Here is an 18,404-nt window from a genome sequence, read left to right as displayed (position 1 = left end):
CCATGTCGGTGTTGTTGTTGTTTTTCTTACTAGCTCTGGACATGATCTCGGGTAAATTACTAAGCCTCGGTTTCCTCATGTGTAAGCTGGTGATGCTAATGCCTTATCCTCAGGGGAGGTCGTGAGTGAAACGAGATAACACAAATAGGTGCCCTGCCTGTTCGTTCTCTTGCTCATTTATCATTATCTACATGGATCAGTCAGAAGGAAGGCAGCCAATGAGCGATGCTACTCCCTCCATCCACTGGAATACCGAGTCCCAACAATTGCTCTACAGCGATTTTCCAACTTTTAAAAAAATTTTTATTAGAGTATAGTTGCTTTGCAATGTTGTGTTAGTTTCAGGTGTACAGTAAAGTGAATCAGTTATACATGTGCATATATCCACTCTTTTTTTAGATTCTTTTCCCATATAGGCCATTACAGAGTACTGAGTAGAGTTCCCTGGGCTATAATTAGTAGGTCATTATTAGTTACCTATTTTATATATAGTAGTGTGTATATGTCAATCCCAATCTCCCAATTTATCCCTCCCCTGGTAACCATAAGTTTGTTTTCTACATCTGTGACTCGACTTCTGTTTCGTAAATAAGTTCATTTGCACCCTTTTTTTAGATTCCACACATAAGCGATATCATACGATATTTGTCTTTCTGTGTGTGACTCACTTCACTCAGTATGACAATCTCTAGGTCCATCCATGTTGCTGCAACCCCGATTTTCCAGTCTGTTCCTTCTCTCTTCCCAGCCGCCCCGCTGCTCTTGACTTTGGTAGCACAATCCGGGCTACACCCTAGGGGCTCCAACCTTTGGAATTCCAGTCTTTCTTTTCCAAAGTAATTCTACTTGTGTTTTCCCTAAGCCTCTTTCTTAAACCCAGGATTCATCATGTCGCTTTCTGACTGAAAACTAACAAACAAACGAAAAACCTTCCATGGATTTCTATTAATCATCTCAGCAACCAGATCTCACTGGGCACCTAATCTTATCGCCCACCACTTCCCACTCGAATTTGAAGCCTTTCAGCTGAGCTCACCTGCTTTGGATCGTATCCCGCAAGACTGGATTACCTGTGCACCCCGCCTCTGTGCTCTCCCCACCCTCTCCCTGTGTCCCCATCTGTGTGCCTCACCTCCTCAAAACCCCACACCTGTAGGGCCCCGCCGCACCGGCGGCTCCTGCACCCGCCACATCACCTTACTTTCAGGACTTCACCTGCCATCTTGCTGTGCCTCCCCAGCTGGTGCCTTGAGAGTGGGTGGAGGCGGGGTGGGGCTTGTTTTCTGTTACTGGGGTGTTTTGTTTATCCCACCCCTTTTTCGCTGCTCATTCTAGGACCTGCACAGACTGGGTGCTCGGACGATGATGGTGTGGATTACCTGGTGGGAGGATGGGCCTGGAAAGGAGAGTCAGTTGCTTAAATTAGGCTTTAGCTGCTGAGTGGCTTTGGGTGACTGACAGGCTGTGTGTGAGCCATGGGGGCGGGGGCAGGGGGGTTAATGAGTGCCTCCAGGGGGATTTCCAGGCAAATTGTGGGCACTGCCTTTCTGAGAACAGCGGTCTCTGCCTTAGCCCGCCCTCTCCCCTCCCTCCCGGGACGACCCCCCACCCCAACCTGAATGCCAGTTCATTCCATAAGAGGCACAGTCCCTACCCCATCGGGATGGCAGTGATGCCCTCATTCATTCTTTCATTCGTTCATTCATTCGTTCTTTCATTCATTCATCTAACAGATCGTTCTTGGGTGCCTGCTCTGTGGCAGGACTGTTCTAGGCAGAGAACATGATCCTGTTCTCATGGAGCTTGCTCTCCAGTGCGGGGGGACTAGGGGGCGTTGGGGGCGGGTAGATAATACGCAGAATAGCAAATAATTAACTTATCTAGTACATAAGAAGGCGATAGCATTGTGGAAAAGAAAATAGAAACAGGAGCTGTTCAGATGTGCTGGCTGGGGAGTAGAGGGCAGGTTGCAGCCTTGAATAGGTCGGACGAGAAGGTGACATCTGAGCACCGGCCTTCAAGGAGGTGAGGTCTGTGCCAGCAACAGCTCCGTCAAGGCCGAGGCAGGAGCGCACCTGGTGTCTTTGAGGACAGGAGCGCACCTGGTGTCTTTGAGGACAGGAGCGCACCTGGTGTCTTTGAGGACAGGAGCGCAGGTGGGGTTGGAGCTAAGCGGGGGAGCTCAGTGCCTGGGGATGAGGCACAGGCCAGGGAGAGCCTTGGGGCCGTCAGGCTTTCCCTCCGAGGGCCCTGGGAGCCATGGCAGGATTTGGAGCGAAGCCGTGCCGGCAGCCCACTTACTAGGGGCTTTTATGGAAGCCGAGATGCCAGGGCAGCTGAGGGATGAGGGTACGAACAAAAGGGACATTGAAGGTGCCTTTTCTCTCCTCTTCGCTCACATCCACGTGACAATAGAATGATGTTTAAGGTGGGGATGAGCTGAAACTCCCACTGCCACTTCCCAGGGGCTGAGTCTCAACGGCGGTGCCTGCCTTACTCAGCAGAGGCTCTTGCACTGGGGTTGGGGCTTAGTCTCCCCTCGTCTCTGCCGGTGGAGCCACCCGGGGTCACACGGGAAGGCTGCAGGCTCGGCAGCAAAGAATAGTAGTGACAGAGGAAAAAATAAAGGAAATAGGGAAAAAATTACAGGAGGAGAGAGACCAGCTACCCCTGTTTCCCCGTTCTAGTTGTGTCAGGGCGGTGAGGGGTGCAGGCTGCTCTCAAAGGACCCCTGGCAGTGGGGTTCTCACCCCTGGGAGTGACCAGTACTGCTCAAGGTCATGCCCTTTCCCCCTCCCCCCGAGAACGTGGGCCTTGACAAATGCAGGGATGCACGGCATAATGGGAGGAAGGTCACGGCTCTTCTTTCATCTTTCCTGTCCTGTGGTCACAGGGACCACCAAGGTGGGCACGCTAAGGGTGGTCCAGAGCTCACCTCGGAAACAGGGTCTTTCTTAAAATGCTGCCAGGAAGACCTGGCATTCAGCAAATGCCCTATGATGGCAGGTGCACTGAAAACTCGGCCCATAACACACCTGAAACTAACACAACACTGTAAATCAACTATACTCCAATATAAAATATAAAATATATATAAAATAAAAATATATAAAATAAATAAAAATAAAATATATAAAATAAAATTTTTTTTAAAAAACAACCAAAAAAAAAAGGAAAAAAGAAAGAAAACTCAGCCCATAATGGAACGCCTAGTGCCCATCTTTGGGGGACTTCTCTGTGACTCACACATATGGCGAAAGAGGTAGCTGAGGACTGTGACCCCGACCCCCGTGTACCTGACGACGCCTTAGAAATGTGTCCGCGCTCTGTTGGAAACGCTTGGAGAAAGGAAAAGACGAAGGGCGGAGTGGAGTCTTGCTGCGTATTTCCCCCACGCTTGAGTGTACTTCCAAATGGCCGCACCAATTTCCTGGGTACCGGCTCTGCTGGGGACACTTTCCTACCCATCGCCTTGCACTCTTTTACTTCCCAACCAAATGGCCCAGGGAGATGGAGCAAGGTGGTGGCCCGATGGCTGGGTCCACGGAGCAGTAGTCGTAAACAGTAATATTCAAATATTACCGACTTGCATTGATTTAGCAGACTTCCTTCCAACCAACCATCATGTTCACTGCCCTTGAGCCCCAGAGGCTCCTGTGTGAGATCATCAGGAAGAGGAACTATTTTTACAGATGAAAAATCTGACACCCCGGGGGAGGACGGGCTCTTTCCTCCGGTCCATCCATCGTGTGTGTGTGTGTGTGTGTGCGTGTGTGTGTGTGTGTGCGTGTGTGTGTGTGTGTGTGTGGTGGGTAGGGGAGAGGTGCGGCAGCTAAAATGGTGATTCCTGCCATAACCATAATTGAGAGGGAAAAGCTGGGGCTCTGGGAAGACGAAGCAAGTCCCAGTTCTGAGCGGCCGTGGGGATGACCTCACCCAGGGGACGAGAGCCATCCAGAGGACGCGCCGACGGAACTTTCCCTCGGGGTCCAAATGTGAGTCACCGTGGCTCTGGTCCCTGCAGCGGGCTCCGTCCCCAGGCCTCCCACTTCACCCTGGGACATCGTGGTCACTGGTCAGACCTCATGATTCACTCGGTCCCTTGAGCCAGCAGCCGGGGGTGGAGTCTCTCTCCTGGCATCTGTCCCCTCAGTGCTATCAAGGCAGATGCTATGTGCGGGACGTGTGTAGCAGGGAAAGCACCTCACACCCTGCAGGGGTCAGGCCAAAGCCACTGCCACAGCCAGTGGATTTCAAAATGCAGTTTGGAAAGTACGGGGTGCTCCGTGGAGCGAAGACAGCCAGAGCCTGACCTCTCTGAGCCCCCCGGGGATGAGTCACACTGTGATACCTGAGAGGTGGGGGGATAAACAATGCTCACCAGCAAGGAGCTCCACGTTGGCGCCCCATCTAGACAAGCGAGTTCACCCAAGAGGCCAGTGGCTGGCAGGGTGTCAGGTTTCTCACCACACCCAGGGCTCAGCCTCTGCTGTCATTTCTCCTCCTTGGTTTTCATCTTCTAAGGATAGAAATAGTGTCATCTTTTCTCAATCTGTCAGTCTCACACCTGCCGGCAGCTCCTGGCCGGGAGACGCCCAGTTGCTATCCAATTTGATGTCATCTCTGTTTACTGTCTGTTTTAGAAACCAGGTAGCGAGAGGGACTTTTTGAGGATAAAAAAAAAGTAAATCCCCAAACTATTTCAGTGAGGGTTTTGTTTTTTTTTTAACTCTTGTGCTTTATTTTCATATTTTCCTTTTCTCTCTCTAACTTTGTCTTTTTAATTACAAAAAAAAATTTATTTTGTAGGAGAGACCATACATGAGTGGGGAAAGAAGGATTACCCAAAAAGGTATATGAGTTTGTTTTCCCGGATGAGATTTATTAGATGTCTATCTGGGTGATTCCTCCTGAGAGATTTACTCCAGACCCACCATAGGAGCCTGATGCCAGCATCTTGACCTTGGTGGCCAGTCCTGCTCTCACCCGACACAAGAAGGAGGGAAACATGTTAATAGCAATGGGACTCAGTTTACCTACCTTCAACCCCCGTTATTCCCAAGAGGGAAGCTGACTTATTGCCTCACAGTTGTGTCCTTTGGTTCATCAGTTGCGGAATTTTCCACTTCTAGTCCGTTCCCAGACAGAGGGTTGGGAAGGTAGGAGAGCGCCATTAAAGGTCAAAGGTGACACAGACCTCACCCAGCCTCAGGCCTGGGTGGACACCCATCAAGGCTCTCTCTCCAGACTCCTGGTGGGTCAAGACTCACTGTTCCAGTTGAGGGAGCGGGGTGAAGAGCAGGAAGGGGGGAGGCTGGGTACCAGGGATGCTGTTTGGCCTAAACCAATGAGGGTCAGCTCCACAGGGCTCAGCTGACCTGGAAAACAGGTGGTCGAAGGTATGGGCATGAATGTCCCTTGGCCAAGGTGTGAGAGCTTGTGTGAAGCTCCGGTGACTCACTCTGCTAGCAAACGATAAAAGGGAAGTGACTCACTTTCAACCCTGAACGAGAACTCCTAAGGCCAGGCCGCCAGCACCTGTCTGGGACATGGTTAGTTATTAACGCTGCCGGTAAGAGTGTCATGGGAACCGGACGCTGGCCTGGATTTGCTGGAGGCGGCCTGACTGCTCACAGCTCCCACACCATCCACTCACCTTCTTAGGGCTCCTTCCGGCCTGACCCCAAGTGCAGAAGAGGCCACGGACCTCTTAGTTGTAGAGCATCTCTCAAGGTGCCCCTCGGGGTGCAGATTCCGCAAAGGACGAGGTTTGGTGAGGGGAAACCACAGCCGACAGATCAGCCTGAACACAGGCATTCCGGGAGTGGGCTGTGGATCGGCTGGCCCGGCCTGCCTGCGCTCCCCGCCCTGCGGGTGCTGCCCCCGGAGTTCTGCTTTCTGGGGCTCCGTCAGACCTGCAGTGCATGGCTTCGGGTGGTGTGGGCGACGTTGTCCAGGGGCCCCGCCGAAGAGGAACTCTGCCACCTCCCGTGGAGGCCCCTGACCCGGGATCATCAACTCAGGCCCTACTGACCTGTGACCCCAGAAGAGGGTGGCGTTCTTGCTCCTTTCTGCTCTGCGGGCAGCCCACCACGTCCTGAGGCTGCTTGGGACAGCTTAGGGAAACAGAGGGCCCGGCTCTGAGCACGTTTCGGGGCAGGTTGGGAAAGCCGTAGCTTGTGAGTTGAGCACGGCATTCAAATCAGCTCTGCCCTCTCCTCTTTCTTTTCCATGCCTGGAAAAGGACACAGTGGGGGGACTTCCCTGGCAGTCCAGTGGTTAAGACTTCACCTTCCAATGCAAGGGGTGCAGGTTCGATCCCTGGTCGGGGAACTAAGATCCCACATGCCTCACAACCAAAAAAAAAAAAAAAAAAAAAAAAAAAATCGCCAAAGCATAAAACAGAAGCAATATTGTAATAGACTCAATAAAGACTTTTAAAATGGTCCACATCGAAAAAATCTTTAAAAATAAAAAAGTACACGATGGGCAGCTTCTCCTCCCAGATCCCCCAAAGCATCCTTCACTGCTCTTGGGGTGGCCCAGCCCGGGCACAAGCCATGCCTTCCTCCCTCCCTCCCCCAAGTCCATGCCCTTCCACTTCCAGGCGTCAAACAGGAGGACAGATTGAATGGGAAGAGGTGGGAATTTTGGTGAGCCAGGCTCCCAGGGTCCAAAAAGGAAGCCCATTGCCCAGAGGGAAGAGCCATCCCCCAATATTTGTTGCCACATGTAAAGCCCTAAAGTCCTGGGGGGCAGTACAGAGAGGGTGGGGTCACCATTTGCCCCCCTGGGCTATGGAAGGAGCCCTGGGCTAGCCACTGGGGCACGTACTCCCTGGGTGGCCCTGAGGAAGTCATTGAGCTACTGCAGCAGAGTTTCCCCATCTGTGAAGTGGGAATCATAACAACGCCTGTCCTGCTTACTTGACAGGGTCTGTGTGAGGCCAGCTGAGATCACTGAGCACGAGACAGGGCTCCAGGAGTGGTAAAGGCCACCCAGGTTGGGGTTGAGACACCGGGGTGCTTATGGTGATTAGCAGTAAAGCAGGGCCCGAGGCTTGTGCTCTCCTGGGAAGGTGGCTTCGCAGGCACCCACCTGTGGCTTAAGAGCTTCTTGGGCCTCACACAGCTGGTAGGTCACCGCCTGGTGCGTGTGCTTTGTCTGGGCTCCAGCCTCAACACACAGCCTGCCCTTGGCAGCTGCAGGGCATGCTTCTCTGCCTTCTCTCCCTTTCTTAGTGGACAGGGCAGGAGCAAAAAGAGATCCTAGGGTCGGGGCTTCCCTGGTGGCGCAGTGGTTGAGAATCTGCCCGCCAGTGCAGGGGACACGGGTTCGAGCTCTGGTCCGGGAAGATCCCACATGCCGCGGAGCAACTGGGCCCGTGAGCCACAATTACGGAGCCTGCGCATCTGGAGCCTGTGCTCCGCAACAAGAGAGGCCGCGACAGTGAGAGGCCCGCACACCGCGATGAAGAGTGGCCCCCGCTCGCCGCAACTAGAGAAAGCTCTCGCACAGAAACAAAGACCCAACACAGCCATAAATAAATAAGTTTTAAAAAAATCCATTAAAAAATCACAACCCTTATTATTAAAAAAAAAAAAAAAAAAGAGATCCTAGGGTCTTGCCTCTTAGGTTTTCCCGAGAGACCTTCCGACTGCCCACGTAGGAACTCTGGTGGCGCCGAGTCCACGTCATCACTGGGGTGGTGATTTTGGTGTCTCCTGCCGTATGATCTGTCCTGATTTGTCACCTTCTAGCCATCAAAGAAGAGAGAGGCGCATAGGAGTGTCCGATCGTATGCTGTATACCAAGGAGGTGCTTGACCAGTAGCTGTTGAATACACAAATCATCTAATTCTTAGTTTATGTTGCTTTGTAGTGTTCCATGCATTCATTGAAAAGAGGACTGTTGAGATTGAAGGGCTCTTTCCTGATGGGGCAATAACCATCTATTTAGTGCCTTTTCTGTGCCCAGCACTGTGCTGAATGGATTGGGTACAATCCTTGTTCTCATAAAACCCAACTCTTTTGACTACCTAATCCCATCCCCCATGCACACCCAGGACCTCCTGTACGTCTTTCCAGAGAGGTGTTTCCTGCGTGAACACTTCAACGACAGAGAATTCCATCTCTCCTAAGGCCACCCACTCTCACATTGGCAACTCCAGTTGTTGGGAAGTTCATTCATTGAGGGAGGCTCCCTCTGCTTCTGGATACTTCCAAAAGGAATTGACTTCTGGGACCTGGAAGAATCAAAGGAGACTGAGGTTACTGAGACTTGAAGAAGTGGAGAGAGAAAGGAGCTGCAGACCACCTGTAGGGGGTTAAATAGTATCCCCCAGAATTCATGTCCACCTAGAACCTCACAGTGGGGCTTTATTTGGAAATAGGGTCTTTACAGATGTAGTTAGTTAAGGATCCAATGGCAAGTCCTTAGGAGAGAAGAGAAGGGGAGACAGACACAGAGAAGAAGGCAACATGAACCTGGAGGCAGAGTGGGGTGATGCGTCCACAAGCCAAGGCTTTGCTGGGAGCCACCAGAAGCTGGGAGAGAGGGCACCCTCAAGGCCTCCAGAAAGGCACCAACCGTGCCGACACCTTGACTTTGGACTTCTGACCTCCAGAGCTGTGAGAAGATAGATGTCTGTTGTTTTAAGCCACCTGTTGGTGGTGATTTGTTACGGCAGCCTCGGGAAACTAATACATCGTCCAGCTGCGAAGAGCAGCATGAGAGTACGGAGGCAGAGAGAAACGTGCTTCTTGGGGGCCTGGAGGAAGCAGACTTGAGGTGAGGGGCCGAGGGGGATGGGCTACACGACAGGGAGGCTCGTCTGTTAGGGAGGAGGGTCTGCAGGCCAGAGGGGCCCCTGGGTGGAGGACCACGCCTCCAGGCTGTGGTGTATATAGAGGAGAACCTGTTTCCCAGGAAACTTGACAGTTTTCAGAGCCCAGAAAGGTACCCACCCTGGCTTCTCTGACTCTGACCTCTGTCTGCTAAACGGTCCCCAGTTCCTCCTTCTTTATTCATGGGAAGGGATCAAACCAACCTTAACCCTTATACCACCCTGCAAATAAATATGTGACTTTTACAATGACAGAAGTAATTATAAGATGCTTACCATTAGAAACATTTACAAAAGGCAAGGAAAATATTTAGGATCCATATTCAGTTATATATTACTCCATTATTATGAAATAGTTTTTCTGTATGTTTATGGGTATTATTTCATCATAGCATTATGACATGGTAATTTTTGAACATTTCCAATGCTTTTTTTGTTTTTTTCTTTTGCTGTGAAATAAGGCCTGATGACAATCCTGGTAGCAAGAACTGCATTCATATCTGTACTAGTTTCCTGCGGCTGCTGTAACAAAGTACCACCAACTTGGTGGTTTTAAAAAACACACATTTATGATGAATTGGGCGATTGGGTTTGACATGTATACACTGATGTGTATAAAATTGATGACTAATAAGAACCTGCTGTATAAAAAAATAATAAAATAAAATTCAAAAAAACCAAAACAAAAAACACACACATTTATTCTCTTACAGTTCTGGAGGCCAGAAGTCTAAAATGAGTCTTAATGGGGCTAAAATCAAGTTGTTGGCAGGGCTGGTTCCTTCTGGGGGTTCCCGGGGGGAGAACTGTCCCTGGCCTCTCCCAGGTTCTGGAGGCTGTCGGCATACCTTGACCTGTAGCCACATCACTCCCGTCTTTACCTCTGTGGTCCTATCCTGTCTTCCTCTCTGGAGTCAAATCGTCCTCTGCTTCCCTCTTATAAGGACACTTGTGATTGCATTTACGGCTCATCTGGATAATCCAGAATCATTAAGATCCTTAATCTCATTTGCCAAGTCCCTTTTGCCACAGAAGGTAACATTTATAGGTTCCAGAGATTAGAATATGTCTATCTTGGGGGAGGGGCGCGTTAAGGCGTGTCATTATTGAGCCTATTACCGTGTCCATGACTATTTTCTTACAATAAATTCCTGTAAGTGGAAATAAAGGGTGAAAGGGCAAAACTAACCTTGCGTGAAATGTTTGGAGAAAGTCTGCAGAGTTAAATAGATTGAACCGGTGTCTTTTTTTTTTTTTTTTTTAACACCTTTATTGGAGTGTAATTGCTTTACAATGGTGTGTTAGTTTCTGCTTTATAACAAAGTGAATCAGCTATACATATACATATATCCCCATATCTCCTCCCTCTTGCGTCTCCCTCCCACCCTCCCTATCTGGTGTCTTTTTGCTACTGTCCCTTTAAGAGCCCTTCTTAGCTCTCCTTGGAGTCAGATCTGATGGGGAAGTGGGGGCAGGGGGGCGGGCTGTAGATTGAAATCCCCGTTAGAGGAATCATTTAAAGTTAGCCTCTAGGAAGCTCGGGGCTAATGAGATAATTCCCATTAGGAGAGGAAGGAAGTGAAGGTGGCTTGACATCCCTTCTGTCTCTAATTTATATGATTCACTGAGACCTCCCCCTCTTCCCCCCTGGGGCCCCCCTCCTTCGGCTGGTTCCACTGTCCGCCCTCGTCCTGCCAGCCAGGGCTCTGGTTTCCAGCAAGTCCCAGCACGCCAAGGAACCTGGGAAGGCTGCCTTCTGCCCAGACGAGGCATTCGGGCTCTTTTCTTGGCAGCTGTGCCCGAAGATCTGTTCTTCGCCTCTTTCTCTTTTCCCAGAGCCTCTCCCGGCTCCCCTCCACCTCCACCCCTGCCCAACCAACCGGGATGGGGACCAGTGTCTATAGGACCAAAGAAAAGAGAAAAGCTTTCAACAGAACACAGGCAGGCTCCAGGGGACCTTAGAGGCCACGGCTGCCAAGATCTTGTTTGCCCACCCCCCGCCCCATCCCTCTGTACTTGCAGAGGGAAGAGAGAGAGAGAAAAAAGAAGGGAGGGAGAGAACAAGAGAAAGATCCTTCTCTTCCTGTTTTGCTCCGCTGCCTACACTTTTGGTCAAAGCTCTCTCTGCAAACATGAAAATCCAGTTTGGGTCTTTAATTAGAAAAGTGTGAAGTAGCCTAAGGTTCAGGGTTTTTCGAGTTCACATCAAACCCTGGAAACACATCTGGGGGTTGCAGAGAGGGACACCCAGTCTCATTGCGGGCATGTTGCCATCAGACTTGCCTCTGTCCTTCACTGGACCTGGTGGGGTCAATGTTAGCCGCACCCCACACCCCCATGTCCAGGAAGGGTCTGTGGCATGTCAAGGGAGGTGGGGCTCTTTCTTGCCCCTGGTTTCAGTCTTTTCTTCCTCTCATTCTCCCCAAGGGAGGCCATATGGTGGAGTGTTCTGAGTCAGGGCCGAGGGCCAGAGCCGAGCTGGCCCCGGGGGACAGCCCCGCGGCCCTGATGTGCCGTGTGGGTGGCCTGTCCTGTGAACTTGCTGCCTGACCTCCCAGCGCCTCTGAGAGCCCAGCTGCAGCCTTGGGGAACAGCCTGGCCCCACCGTGACCGCAGGGCGCTGAGACCCAGCTTCCCTGTCACCTTGACACGTGCACCACGCGCTGTCCGGGCCGGGGCCGGGGCCGGGGCAGACAAGACAGAGCTCCGTAGGCATCCTTCCCTGTTGGGTTGGCTTTTCAGGCTGTGGCGTCTCTAATGAGAGTGAGACAGAGATAGACAAACCGGGGGTTTAAGGAAGACAGGACACACATTAAAAGCATGAGAGAAGCCAGGGAAGGACGTACGAGTTGAAGGCAGAGGGGGTCTGTGCATCTCACCTTTACGTGATGGCAGAGGTGGAGTTCCCAGTGGCCTCAGCTAGGCTGGAATCAAGGGCGCGGTCCTGTTCTGTCAGTGGCCTTGTGCATGGCCTTTGTCACCTGCTCATGACTCGTGGCTGCCTCCCCAGCTCCCTGCACCTGGAGTTCCCAAACTTTTTAGGGGCCGTCAAGAGAGCATGGAAAGAGGTAAGGGTTAATCTCAATGCTAGAAACAACTTTATGGATCAAATAAGGGGGCAAAAAAAGGAGTGATGGAAGATGGAGCTGGAGTTTTGTACACCCCTTAGGTCTGGGCTACACCAGGAATATAACCAAGGCACTTACTTCCTCCTTCCTTGGAAGCGTACTACCTGGATTCTTTAATAGAGACAGTGCTACAGGGAAATACTGTAATGACAAACACTACTCATTGAGCCTCTGTCCTCCTAACAACCCTGCGATGGAGGAGCTATGACCATTATTCCTGCTTACAGATGAATTAAAGAGAATGGAGGTCCCTTGCCCGGGACCCAGGATTTGAACCTCGATCTGACTCTGTCATTGAGCTAAGGTGTCTCCAGTGAGATGTGCTCCCTGAAGCTTTTTCCGTTGGTAGGATTGAGTGTCCATGCCACTGAGTTGCTAGTGATTCACGTGTTCGTTCGTTCGTTCATTCATTCATTCATTCATTCACGTGCCTCTTCAGGTCCACACAGTAAGCCAGGTACTCTGAATGCAAAGAAGAAACACCTGGCTGCACCCCTCCAGCTGCCAGACCTGCGTGGGCCTCAGGAAGGTTCAGGAGGCATCCAATCACCTGCCAGCCCCTGCCTGCCTTCAGTGCACATGCTCTTTCTCTCCAGGCCGATGCGCAGTCCGTCTTGGTGTCCAGATCCAGACAGCTCAGAGGTGCCTCTGTGTCCTCACTGCGGGTGGGTCGCAGGCCTTGAACATTAAGGTAGGCAGTGGAGTCCAACAAGGGACGTCAAGGACCGGGTGTGAGGGCTGTCAGTTTCTCCCTCTTGAGGGAAGGGTGTAGTAAATGCCCTGCTCTCTGGAACCCCCTCCCTGGCGTGACTCACAGAGGGGAGAGGAGCTCCTTCATGGTCCCCAGGTAGGTGTCTCCCTGTCCCCGGATACCCATGGTTGCAGCAGGGCTGGGACACTCCCGGGCCCGGTCCCTCATTTGCTGTTGTTAAATGGGCCATCTGAAGAGGGAGAGGAGAAGGGCCTTGTGATTGGCCGTTGGGCGGCCCCCGAGGGACATGTTGCCTGATAAGGAGAGGACAGAGGGAGTCTGGGACTGGGGTCCATACTATCTTAAAGTCCATCTTTGGGAACAGTACCCTGCGGATCAACAAGGGATCTGGGCCGGCCGGTTCGGAAGCGTCTTTGATCCACCTAGAAGTTAATGCTTTTCAGTGGAGAGCCACAGAGCAGCCCCACCCAGGGCCATAGAGATAACAGGCCGGTGCAATCACCCACCACCGGCCTCTTGATAATGCCGGGTTTTATTGAGGTCTGGTTTTCGCCCAATGGGAACACATCCGGCGAGCATCAAAGGGAGCCCGCGTCACCTTGTGCAAAGAATCCCGGGCCCTCAGGTGTGTGCGTGTTGGGAAGGGTGTGTGCGTGGCTGTGTGTGCACAAGGCTGCCCGTTGGCAATTTCCTTTCTAGAGATCAGAGGCCACCAGCCCCAGAGGGGCCTTGACAAGTCACAAACTCCACTCCCTTGTTCTGGTTGGTCCAGCTCCTAAGAGGTACCTGCAGGTGATGGTCTAACATCTTACGTGGAAGAGCCACTCCATGTTGTTTTGTCCTTGACTGTATGCTACAGAGGCAGTTGGTATAAGAGTTTTAAGGGAGGGGACTTCCCTGGAGGTCCAGCGGTTAAGACTCCACCCTTCCAGTGCAGGGGGCGCAGGTTCGATCCCTGGTCAGGGCACTAAGATCCCACATGCTGCACGGTGCAGCCAAAAAAAAAAAAAGAATTTTAAGGGAGAAATGAGGTGTATGCTCAGAAAGAACAAAGCTCATCATTTGGGAATCGCAGACTTGCTCCTTTGTTGATTTTGAAGGTTTTTGCCCTATGTGGATCAAACCTCAGGGTCGTAGTTCTCACCTGTAAGAGTGACAGAAACAGGGCGGGCATGGCGGACGGTGGAAGAATCAATGGGGTGTGTAAGGTCACATCTTCGCGGGGATAGAGTGATGGAGACAGTGGCGGAGTGTGGTCCTGGGGGGAAGGGCATCCTGCCCCCCCTGCCCCCTGGCAGTGCCTCTTGGCCGCCTCAGATTTCATCTGGGCAGTCAGGCTGCTGGGCATCGTGCATGGGCCCCTGGAGGCAGGAGCAGAGAAACACCACCCTACAACAGAACATCTGGAAGCTTTTTAAAGTTTATTTTTCAACGCATTTGCAAGAGTCAGGACATTTGCACACAAGGTTTACAGGCTGGAGGGAACCCAGGGGTTGTAGTTAAGAGTGAGATGCATTCTGTTTCTTTTTTTTTTTTATAAATTTATTTATTTTATTTATTTATTTTTGGCTGCGTTGGGTCTTCCTTGCTGCACACGGGCTTTCTCTAGTCGCGGGGAGCGGGGGCTACTCTTCGTGGCGGTACGCGGGCTTCTTGTTGTGGTGGCTTCTCTTGCTGTGGAGCACGGGCTTCAGCAGTTGTGGCACGTGGGCTCAGTAGTTGTGGCGCAGCACGGGCTTAGTTGCTCCGCGGCATGTGGGATCTTCCCGGACCAGGGCTCGAACCCGTGTCCCCTGCATTGGCAGGCAGATTCTTAACCACTGCGCCACCAGGGAAGCCCAAGAGTGAAATGCATTCTGACTCTGTGAGGAAGGGCGGTATGTAGGAAGGGAAGGTGGGAGCCTTGGAAATGGTCAGTGGGAGCCGCAAAGTCCTATGTATTCTTTGCACAGGAACCTGTTAAAAGTCTCTGGGAACAGAAGAGGCCCCTGGGCTCCTTGCCTGTTTGATAGCACTGGTACAGGGCAGCCGGATTTCTTCTACCTTATTCCAGTCAGGTGCATTAAGTGGGCTGGCAGAACCCCCAGCAAGGGAAGGGCACACGCTGGGAGGCTCCATCCCACTGAGCCGTCTCCTCTTAGAGACCCACGGGGAGTTCGCCTCTCCTGTAGGAGCTCCAGACTCACACCTCGTGCTCATCTTTCCATCCGAGCGGCCCAGCGGGGCTGACGTAGGCAGGGACCAGAGAGGCCGGTTCATCCTGGTGCTGTGAGCGTCCTCGTGTCCCTCCTCTCCCTCTTTCCTTACCACCTCCTTCCCCTCCTCTTCTTTTTCTTCCTCTTCCTCCTTTCCTCCACCTCCTCCCCGTGCCTCCCCCAGTGACATCCTGGACTTCACGATTTGGGCCAAAGGAAACAAGGAAACGCTTGGCTGAGCATTTCAGCCGGGCAGGCTGGGGCTGAAATAATGAAGGAAAAAGTCCCGGCAGGAGAGAGAATTTACACATGACTGCATCCTTCTTTTCACCAAGTCAGAGCGTCAACCTGTCAACCTGTTCAGCTCTCCCTCTTGCTTGGCGGCTGGTTTCTCATTTAATTCTCTCCCCCCTTTCCACTCCGACCTACTTAGGGACCCCCAGCCAAGCTTCTTTTCAGGGCTACATTCAATACGTGTGGAGTTTCTCCTTTTGCTCAGAGCGTAGCCCTGTGAGAGGATTCTGGTTTCACTGCCTGGGGAGTTTACCAGTTGGATGGAGAACGTAGGCTCCTCGTTTCTAAATAGGCCCCATCGCTGTATCGCTGTCTTCATTGAGACAGTTGTTCGTGTTGCGTGAGCTCATGTTTATAGTGCCTGGTGGGAGCCGGCTCACTGTGTGCTGGGTTCATTAGGGGCGGAAACTGAGGCTTTGTGTTGTTATTCATGGGAGACACTGAAAGGTGTCCACCCCGTTCTGATGGGAAACGAGGTGACACAGCCACCAGGAATTCCACGCCATCCAGCCACCCCGTCTGGCAGCTGGGATGTTCGTTCCCAAGTCTACCCGGGTCGCCCTCATTATGGTTTCTGCCTAGGAGTATCTTGTGTCCCGGCCATCGTCCGGATTCAGGTGTGTCGCTGCCTTCTCCGGCTTGGAGCAGGCTCTCCTCTGGGCCCACTGGCCCTTTGCAACGTGCAACGGTTCTCAGCACTGGCCTCATGTCGGCATCACCTGGACAGCTTTAACTGCTGCCCTGTCCTGTCCTAGTGGGTTCCGACCTCACCAGGCTGGGGTGAGAATTTTGGCCCGGGAAGTTTGAAGAACTTCCCAGGTGATTCTAATGTGCAGCCAAAGTCAAGAATGAACCGCTACTCAAGAGGCGGTGTTTCTCTACGGGGGGCGATTTTGTTGCCCGCTCCGCCCCCGACCCCAGATGTAGGCCGGTGTCTGAGACATTTTCAGCACTGAGAGGGGCTTCTCCCGGCTTCCAGGGGGTGGAGGTCAAGGGTGCTGCTGAGCGTCTTACAATGCATGGGACAGCATCCCCGCCCCCGCCCCCGCCCAACAATTATCCTGCGCAAAAGTCACTAGTGCCAGAATTTGAGAAACCTTGCTCTAGAATGGTGGTTTCACACTTGAGTGTGCACCAGAGTGACCCAGAGGGCTTGTTAAGACACAGAATGCTGGGTTCCACCCCCAGAGGTTTTGATTCAGTAAGTCTGGGGTGGGGCCTGGGAATTTGCATTTCTAAGCTCCCAGGTGCTTCTGAAGCTGTTGTCAAGGGCTGCACATTGAGGACCACTACTCTAGGATGACTCTGAATCCTGTTTCCCTAGGTCTGTGGTATGTTGGATCCATTATGATTAGTAGAAAAGTCTAAAATAACAGTGACTTAATAACTAGGGCAGAAGAGCATTCTCTCTCACGTAACAGAAATCCAGAGAAAGGCCATGCACAGCTAGTATGGCAGTTCTGGAGTTATCAGGGATCCAGGCTTCCACCTTCTGGTTAGATTATCTTAGTGCATGCCTCCCATTTTCATTGGAGCCCCTCAAAGTCCAAGATGGTTGCTGGGGCACCAGCCATTATGTCCTCATTGAAAGCAGAAGGGAGTAAAGGCAGATAGGGAAAAATGGGGCTCCTTCAAACACCTTTGGAACAGCCTCCCCAGAAGTTCCACAACACTTTTCACTTCCATTTCTTTGACCGGATCTTAGTCACATGGCCCTAACTAAGCTGCCAAGGGAGGCTGAGAAACATAGTCTTTTTACCCTGGGCCACAATGTGCCAGCCAAAAATGAGAGTTATGTTGCTTAGTAGAAAAGGGAGAAGAGATACTGGGATGGGCACTTAACAGCGTCTGCCCATATCTGCACGTCTAATCCTTCCTAAGAGGTATCATTTATTTGGCATCTGCCACGTGCCACGTGCTTTTCATGCAGTATCTCATTTAATCCTAAAAGCTCTGCAGGGCAGATGATAACATTACCTCTGTTTTTGCAGGTGACAAAACTGAGGCTTTCAGAGATGAAGCTACTGGTCCCAGTGACGGTCACCAGTGGTGTCATCTGAGAGCCCACTTCAAAGCTTGGGCTGCTTCTTGCCTCAGTTACTTTCAGAGACTTGACTTTTTCCTTCTCAGTCTGTAGAGTGGCTGTTAGACCTCCCCAAGCCAAATTCCCCATTGTCACCGGTATTTATCCTGTGATACCCTCTTCTCTAGGTCTGTGGGGAAACAGACAAGATACGCCCTGATTGACAAGATTAGTTTCCTCTGTGCTGCCATAAAATTATCACAGACTTAGTGGCTTTAATCAAGACTCATTTATTCTCTTAACAGTCTCTTACATTAGTCAGTTTCACAGGGCTGAAGTCAAGGTATCTGCAGGGCTGTTTCCTTCTGGAAGCCCTAGGGAAGAGTTTGTTTCCTGGCCTTTCTAGCTTCTGGGGGGCCACCTGCTTCCCTTGCCTCATGCTTTCTTCCTTGAATCGCTCACTCCAGCCTCTTGCTTTTGTTATCACATCTCCTGCTCCTTCTCCTGTGTCACATCTCCCTCTGCCTCCCTCTTATAAGGAGACTTGTGATTACATTTGCCCCAGCTCCCTCGATAATCCAGGATAATCTCTGCATCTCAAGATCCTTAACTTTTGCTGTAGTAGGTAACATTCACAGGTTGCTGGATTTATTAGGATGTATCTTTGGGGGCTAATATTCAGCCTGTCGCAGGGGCCGTCTTGCTGCTATTCTTCCTTTCCTGGTCCCCAGTTTTTCTCCCATGGTTTGTTCCACATGTCAACTCTACATGCATTTTACTTCCGTCCCGGGAGTTTTCAAAGAGGCCAGAGGCAGGGTCTGAAGGGCCAGGTGGTGCTTTGGAGGCTTGTCTAACCAGCTCCTAGTGGCCATAGAAACGGGCATGAAAACATTCAAGTGGGAGAAGATTGGGGAAGGGGATCCGGTCCTAGAGGTGGCAGAGTGACTTAACCTGGGGAATGATGCTGGAGGGAGAGGCAAGAACAGCTGCCCTGGCGGTCGCAGGTCCTAACCCCTCCGGGCTGGGTTTCTAAGTAATCTTTCAAATCTCTAGGTGCCTGCTAATCCAAGGGCCCCACTGCCTTTCTCTAAGCTAATAGAGGCGTGTCTTTGGCCAAATACAAATGCTGCACCTAGCAGAGTTTGATGAGAGGAGGGGCGAGTGTCCGGCTCTGCTTAGGCTGGTCCTAACCTCATTTTCCTCCCCT

At 51.6% G+C, this 18,404-nt stretch overlaps 1 long non-coding RNA gene across 2 annotated transcripts in view; it reads left to right on the top strand.

Annotated features, from left to right (window-relative positions):
• The window catches only part of LOC118887084, a 158,901-nt gene that overhangs the window by 128,820 nt on the left and 11,677 nt on the right, over nucleotides 1–18,404 (top strand). Inside the window, exon 3 of one of the 2 annotated variants that reach the window (XR_005017882.1) lies at nucleotides 12,413–12,664. The exons of the other annotated variant lie outside the window; for it this stretch is intronic. This is a non-coding gene — a long non-coding RNA (uncharacterized LOC118887084). The remainder of the gene's footprint in view (nucleotides 1–12,412; nucleotides 12,665–18,404) is intronic. 2 annotated transcript variants of the gene reach the window in all.

This window comes from Balaenoptera musculus, chromosome 20 (assembly GCF_009873245.2).
Source record: "Balaenoptera musculus isolate JJ_BM4_2016_0621 chromosome 20, mBalMus1.pri.v3, whole genome shotgun sequence".
Taxonomy (NCBI): domain Eukaryota; kingdom Metazoa; phylum Chordata; class Mammalia; order Artiodactyla; family Balaenopteridae; genus Balaenoptera; species Balaenoptera musculus.
Note: the sequence above shows the minus strand (reverse complement) of the source record. Positions and strands in the feature narration are given on the sequence as shown.